Source organism: Mesitornis unicolor, unplaced genomic scaffold (assembly GCF_000695765.1).
Source record: "Mesitornis unicolor isolate BGI_N332 unplaced genomic scaffold, ASM69576v1 scaffold18479, whole genome shotgun sequence".
NCBI lineage: Eukaryota > Metazoa > Chordata > Aves > Mesitornithiformes > Mesitornithidae > Mesitornis > Mesitornis unicolor.
Window position 1 is genome coordinate 84,603 of NW_010206766.1, and position 8,186 is coordinate 92,788.

Genomic DNA, 8,186 nt, shown 5'->3' on the forward strand with positions numbered 1-8,186 from the left:
AGAGGAGAGTGTGGAGAAGGAATAGGAGGTGGCAGGACCTGCCAGCAGAAAACCAGCCTGTTCCTGCAACGCTTCATGCAGATTCGTTTCTCCTACACTATCTTAATTTTAGTGAGCTTGAATTAATTCTTTGGTCCTGTTGAATTGAGTGGTTTTGACACAGTGAGCTCTGCAGCAAAAAAGAAAAGCTTTCTCTGTCTGTCCATCCCTCCCTTGAGGAAGGGTGGGGACTTTGTACTCTGGAACTCACCAAAGATTTTGCAAGTAAAACCTGCTATTTCTGTTACACGCTTTGTTGCAGCGATTCTAGTTCCTCATCTTCTAGACATTATCTGGTCTCCATTCCCCTAGAGCAATTCACCTACAACAGTTTATTGAACTACTCTTTGTATATCTCGGTTTCAAGCCACTTGAATCCCCTGATTTTAAATCCCAGCTTTTTAATGCCAGCCCAGGATGATACATCAGTTCCACAGAAATCAATAAAGAAACAGGCATCCCTTTGCCAATTCTGGTGGAGTAAGTTGATACAGGGGCTTAATCACCTACTCTGTAGTGACATTGGTCAGATTTTGCACTATAATTACTCATGAATTTCTGCTGGTTTTTCTGTCTTCAACATACCTATAAAATACTCCCTATTGCATTTTTTTAAAATAGACTTTCATTTTAAAAATTCAAGAAAATGTAAATATATGCTGTAACTGTAAGCAGTTTCCAAGATTTCCAGTTCTCAAGACTGACTCTGAGGAAAACCTAGCATATTAAAAGTAACCTAGAAATTACAAATTTCTCTAGGAAAAAATTGCCCTTCTATCATTACAAAGGGTTGCATTTGCAAAACTACTCTGCAGTGCCATCGTGTGACACAAAGTGCTCAGTGGGAGTCCAACGTTATGGGCTCAAATGCATCACAACAGCAATTGTGAAAATCCACAGAGAGAGATACTCATAGTAAAAACCTCGAATTGAGACTTGTTTGTATGTTTTGGAGAGACAGGTCTTAAAGCACTGCAAAGAAAGGCTTAATTTCTCAGTGCAGCCTCATCTTTACAAGATACCAGGAATTACAAAAGGGCACGGTAAAGTCATCCTGGTTCCTCTTTCTGACATTGTTATCATTAACTATATAGCTATTATTAATTTGCAGATTGAACCTCGGGAAATTCACCTTTTGGCTTTGTCTGCCTCTCCAAAAAGATAACTAAACCAATATTGGTTTATATATATATATATTATTTATATATCTCTACAGAAAATTTCCTCAGCTATCACCTAATCCTGTAGAAACTGAATTCTCTAACCTTAGACCTCCTGTGCTTTTCCAAAAGCACTTCAGCTGCCTGCTCTGTATCCATTGTGAGTCCAAGACATCAATATACATAAAACAGGTTTTTTACCACCCATATTCCTGGATCCTGTTGGTCTTTGCAGAGCACACAAAACAGAGTGAGCTCTGTTCCAAATAGTTTTGAGGAAGAGTGGGAAGTTAATGTTGTCCCTGCTACTCCATGCCAATAGGGAGAATTAATTATCTCCTGTTTACATTCTTCTCCTTTGCACAATTTATTTGTTATTTCTTGACCTAAAGGAGAGAGTGAGCATGACTTCTACTGAGTGATTAGAGAAGGCTTTTGGTACATAGGAGGGTTGTGCAGTAGTTTCACTAAATAATTAACCCAAAATAGTGTCACTAGAAGGCTAAGAGAACCACTCACACAAAGCAGAAGCTCAGTAATTTTTCTCAGATCTAATGCCAAGATACAAAAGAGAAACTCACTTCGCTAGCTCTTACATAGAACCAATTTATCTTCATTCTTTCAAAGAAAGCTATCCAGGTCCATGAGAGTGCCCAAAACTAAAATGAACAAACAAAAACAAACGAACAACAATATCAACAACAAAAAAACCCACCAAAAACTCAACAACAGAAAAACTCAAACCACAAGTGAGGAGGGGGAAAAAATGCCTAATTCTTGCCAACTCCCCCAGCTACAGAAATGATCGAGTGATATTCTCTATCCACATAGAAGTATAATGAAACTCATGTCTTTGCTCTATCAATACATGAAAGCTTTGAAGACTTCAATGAAAGATACTGTTTAAATGCAAGTCACTCTGCAGTGTATGAAATAAAAATTAGATTTTGTTAAGAATTATCTTTGATGGAAAAACATTTGAAAGAAATGCTTTAGTGCTTGTCTGAAATAAAATTACAGGAAAATAATTAAGGTTTGGCCTTTAGAAGGCCTTCTTTGGTAGAATAAAACTATGACAATAAGATTTAATATTAAATATATTATAGGGTAAATACTCATTTCCTTGTTATGATTTCTGTAGTTACAGGAAAAAAATAAAACTATTATTGATCAAACAGACTGAAATACTTTAATAGCTTCTCTTCTCAAGAAGTCATCTAACTCTTCCTTTGTCATAATTCTTTGAATAAATGATAGCCATCTGTGCTCTGGAGAGAGAGATTCATGCCTGTGATTAAAACACACTTAAAATAAAGTAAAATAAGAGCTGCAGGCCTGACACTGTAGTTGCTGGAAGTAAAACAATTCTACTGAAAACCCTACACCACATCAAAGTCACTCACTGCAACTCATCAATGCAAACTATTTCTGGTCCAGTCTGACAAACAAGTAGTAGGCTACCTGTTCTCTCTCACAGAAAGCCAGAAACTTGAAGTGCAGTCTCTCCAGGCAAACCCTCTTAGATTTAAGGCACATAGTTTTCAAGGCACTGTGCTTAGTATTGCTTTATTACTCAGCTCTACAGTTCACATGCATAACAGTTCACAATTCAAATGTGTTACTCAGAATTATTTTGAGGCTGCATCACCTGTTATGTACAACTTAACCTTCAACGTCTGCAGTAGCTTCCCACAAAATTAAATTCCAACTACTCTTGGTATTAATGACAAAAATAAATCCAGACCACCCCTTCCTTAATTCCTACAGTGTTTTAAGGAGAATCACAAAAAAATACCCCAAACCGAAACAAGACAAAACAAAAATTTAGCCTTTGATTGTTTTGGTTGTAAGAGAGAATACTACTCAACAATTCCTCCAAATAGAAGTGTTTCTCTTAGCAGAAACACTTCTTCTTTAGCAGGTGAAAATGTAAAATCTGTGTGGCCTGCTCTGCCAGTTTTATATTTGATTACCTTGAACATAAAACATTCTGTCAGATTTATGTTCATCTATGAAGGCCCTGACATTTCTGGCATCTTAAGTTCAACTCCTCACACAAGTCTGATAGTCTTAAGCAAGCAAAACCTCATGTAATAGTGGAGCTGGATAAAGTAACCACGATTTGTGATGCTTCACTGTATGTACGTCAGAACTATTGAGGGTGGCCAAAAACAGCTTGCCAAGCAGTAAAATATAAATAACCTTTAAATTCTCTTTACTTGTAACAAGATGGCAAAGACAAAGCAATGCAAAATTTATTTGAATTCTTACCATTTTATAACAAGAGAACACACATCTTGCACTCTAGGCAGTGTTGACAATCTTAAAACTGTGTGTATAAACAAACAGAACCATTAACTAGCTTAAGTTCAACTCAAACAACCCAGCAGCAGTACCATAAATACAAGAAAACCGACTACAGGGTGTCGCAGTCCTCCACTTCTGCTTCAATTCCATTTGCAGCTCTGTGGAATTTTCCTTCCCTTATGGACTTGGAAGAAGATCCAGATTCCTACAGCTGGATACTAAAGGGGACCATGCGTCTACACAGGAATATAAAGCTTAGCCTGTGGAAGCTCATCTGAGTCTCCTGTTATAGAGAAATGATCTCTAGCAGATCTGTAGAGATCTCTAACAGATATTCTGCCAGCTGTTATGACTAATTCCAAAGCAATAGGATTTTTTTTTTTATTTTAAATATGAATCTCAGGTGTTCCCATTGGCTCCTAGCAAGTTTTCCAGCATTCCCTCCTGCTGTATAATACAAAATAGTTAAATTAGAAAGCAACCATAGCTATTTGGTATATTTTGCAAACAACCTTTTACAGAGTTTTAGAAAGAAAGTTTTAGAAAGAAAATTTTAGAAGGAAAAAAACTTTTGCAGAGTTCCTACCTTTTGACAGTCTAAACAAAACAGAAAAAGTCAGGAAAGTTTAAGGATAGTTTCAATTTGCCGAAGGCTTTCACATGTCCCTGACATCCTTACTGTCTCAACTCAGTTTGGAAGCATGGTTTTCATCACAGAAGGCCTATGAATTTGGCTTTTGCTCAGCTTCTCTCTTCCATATTAATTTTATGGTCAGATGTTTCCTTTTCCAACAGGCTATGTTGTATTTTCAACTTGGATTTATTTTCAGCACTTGATAATATGCCATCAGAAGACCTAATTCAACCTGTCTTTCTGCTGGTGTTTGTCATCCTCAGAAGACAGCCTTCAAAGCTTTAAAAATGCAAATGAAAGAACAAGTGTAGAGACAGGCCATATCCTGATGCCATCATCTGTAAGAAAAATGTGTTCTCCAATGACACTGGAGTTATAATAGAAACTCAAAGCAGGTCTTTTTATATTTTTTCTGAAGAATGTTAAAATACCACATGATGTCAGGAAAAAAAAAAACACACAACGTGAGTCTGAATGTTAACCAGGTAATTTACTATGCACAATGATTTTTAAAGCTGTTTTCTTCTTTTTAAATCAGATACTGCTTTCACCTTTTTTTAGATCTTTGGGGTATTTTTGAATCCTGCTTCTTTAAAAAACCTACAACCATGCCATTCATCTCAGTATGCCGGAGCAAATCCTGGTACAGATGGGCTTGTGTCAAACATTAAGCTGAGGAGAATCTGGGATGTGGAACTGACCTTTTGCAGCTAAGGCTCATTTTACAAACTGCGTAAAAGCTTTCAAGCTGATGTTCATTATACACACAGTAAGTCAAGCCCCCTTCCAAAACTCTTTGGGGGAAAAAATCATACGCTTACTGGTTTTGACCAAGTGAAAGGACTTTTTCCTCCCTTTCCATTTAAGAATAAAACCACTAACTTACGATGTACAGTCTACTGCCATGTTCCTTTAAGGATATTTTGGTTAACTAATCCTTTCCTAAATAATTCTGTCTATATTCTCTAATGTTTTCATTTGAGAAATTTCCCATTATTTGCTTCAATTTATATTATTTTTAAACTAATATTTAAGCCTCAATAATTCACTGTTCAGAAGCTTTTCTCCCTGGCTTATCCAAGTGTGCATAGAGTTTTCAAAGAAATGAGACAGTGAAATAAATGAGATATTTAAATTCTAGTTTCCTGAGTCATAGACATGACCTGTGTGTACATATTTCCAGTATGTGCTGTTACCTGTTCCAAAAGCTGCCAGGTACACAGTGCTTGCACATCACCCACAATTTGAAATGTCAGAGAAGTGTAGTATTTCTTAGAAGTAATTAGCTAACTGGATGGAAAATGAAGTGTTATTCCATGCTTTTTATTCAGGCTTTCTTGTAACACACAGCAGTCCCTATTACATCATGAAAAGAGTCCTGTGCTGTACTCAGGGCTTCAGCAAGTATGATGAAGGTGTTGCACAGACCCCTCCAGAAGAGTCCATGGCACCCAGATTTGAAGATCTAAGTCTTTAGAGGCAGAAGACAGTCCAAATCCCAGAGCCTGCTTCCTTATGAGCAAGGGCAAGACCACAGCCAACTGATTTACAGGAGGGTGGGGGTCACAGGCCATATATCCCAGCAAGCAGGCATAGAGGGCACCTTTGCCCAAGTAACAAGTGCTGTTTAGGATCTTGAGTCCCGATTTTGATCTTGATTTGGGGTACTTTGTTACAGAAAGTTGTATCTTGCTGTGTGAGGTCCATATCAAGTATCTCTGGCACCTTTTTTGTTCAGACAGGGTCAGTTTTCTCTCTCACCTTTAAAGAAAAACTGAAGTACTTTCCTTAGGTGAGGGGCAACATATATTCAGGTTGCTGATCACACAGCTCCAGCCGTTGACACTTAATATGCAAAGTAATTCTCACAGTAACTACTCACCAGAAACTCCTTCCTGGCATAAAGCTCCTTAGCAAAAGATTAGCATAACACTGACCAGATGCTAAATGAGTGCTTGATTATAAAGTTAAACAGAATAACTGTGTCTCTCATGCACAGCAGTAAGATGTTATGTATAAAATAATGAACTCCACAAAATACATGTTTGCAAGACTGAATTTAAATATCTCTGCACATGGTTCCTCTTTAAAGTCAATGTGAGTGGGGTTAAGACACAAAAGGTAAAAGGTAGGAAAAGATAACCATCTAGGCACTCTGTAGCTCTCTCCTTTTAATACATTAGTTTTAGAAGACTAAAGTTATGACTTTGACATTACTAAAAATTTTAGGGTAAATCCAACAAAAACAAATAGTGGTCTACATCAATCATATTAGCAATTTGATTCAGTACATTTAAAACAAGCTATTTCACACAAGATTTCACTAGAAAATGAAAAACTATCGGGGAAAAAAATTACCTTTTTTATCATAGGCAGAAAATAGATTTATTTATCCCTACTGACAATTTAGTCTTCTAGAAAACCATGCAAAACTGTAGAGAATTCACATCTCATCATAATTTTAACAAAAATATGTGACTTTTTAGCAGGTTTTTCTTATCTTTGCTTTTAAACAGAGAAATGAGAATTGCAAAAATAAGAAATATTTTCACTAGAATATTCATCAGGCTTAAATTTGAACAATTTTTTTTAACCCCTGCTAAAACCAGGAAACACCTTAGAGATTTCCAACTCGGGATTAAAACAGTAAAAATCAATAAATACTATAATCAGAACGACCAGTAACCTTAAAAAAATTTAGCTGGGAGCAATAGAAATAGATTTTTGAAAAAAAAAAATTCACCGAAATTGTTGTCAAGCAGTTAAACAAGCTGCCCAGGGAAGTGATGGAGTCACTGTCCCTGGAGATATTGAAAAGATGTGTAGATGTGGCACCTAGGGATATGGTTTAGAGGTGGACTTGGCAGGGGAAGGTTAATGGTTGGACTCAATGGTCTTAAAGGTCTTTTTCGACCTAAATGATTCTATTAGGTGAGATAACATCAATAAAAATTGTAAAGATTTCCCCACACACACACTTTCTAACCCTGTTCCTCCTCTTCACATGAGAAACAGTCAATTTTTTTTAAAACAATTTAAAATCTCGTGTGTTGGGATTCCTTTCCATATTTCATTATAAGGAGATAAAAAAAACTGAGAGATGCTCTTTCTGGTGCCAACTTTCTGTCTAAATGCAGAACAACATTTTACAGCAAATAAAATGACAATAACCATCCATCCCCATTAAATAAAAAGATGAAGGATAAAGAGATTGGGATGCAAACTGAGGTATGCTGTTGTAAGACCCAACAGGGTCTACAACCCAACAGGTTGTAACAGGGTTACAACAACAACCTCTACTCTGGCACCCAAATGTTTGGCACTTTCTCCTCATAAGTGCCTGGAGCAGTATTTGTTCCCTGGCACATTTTATGTAAAATTTAAGTGGATGGACTTAGAAGTATGTCTTGGCTGTGGTAGCTTATTTGAACTGAAACACATTAGCAGAGTCACTTCACTGGCAGCAGGTAATGGACGGCTGAGGTTGTGGCTTCTTCCACCAGCACAGCCAGGCCCTAGAAGAGGCTGCTTGTCCACAGCTGAAGCCCTGAGACAAGCAAATGTTGGGCTGGTTGGCAGAAAGCATGCAGGGTCACCAAAGCCATTGGCTTTCTCCTGTGCCATGCTGTCAGACAGTTCACAATGGGCCCAAGCCATATGCTGATGAACAAACCCACAAAGTCACAGGATGCATATGTTAAATAGCAGCAGAGGGGAATTAGTACTGAATGCTCAGCATGAGGTTAAAAGCTTCTGGTAACTATAAGCTTGAAATAGTGTGCTGCAACAGTGATTTGCCCAAGGTCTGCAGTAAACTTCCCTGTGCACACTAGCAACTCCCAGAAGTGTTGCAGGGATCCTAAATGCAAGGAAACACAGTGGTACTCTTAGCTTTAGCTATTAAGGGAGACAGGTCAGATTCAGAGTGTTCCAGGGAGGTCCCCACTTTCCCCTACTCATCCCTGAGTTTCTGATGAGGTTGTGCTGGATGCCAGGGACGCATATCTGCCTGCAGGTATGCACTGGCTCTCAGCCCTCAGGGAAAG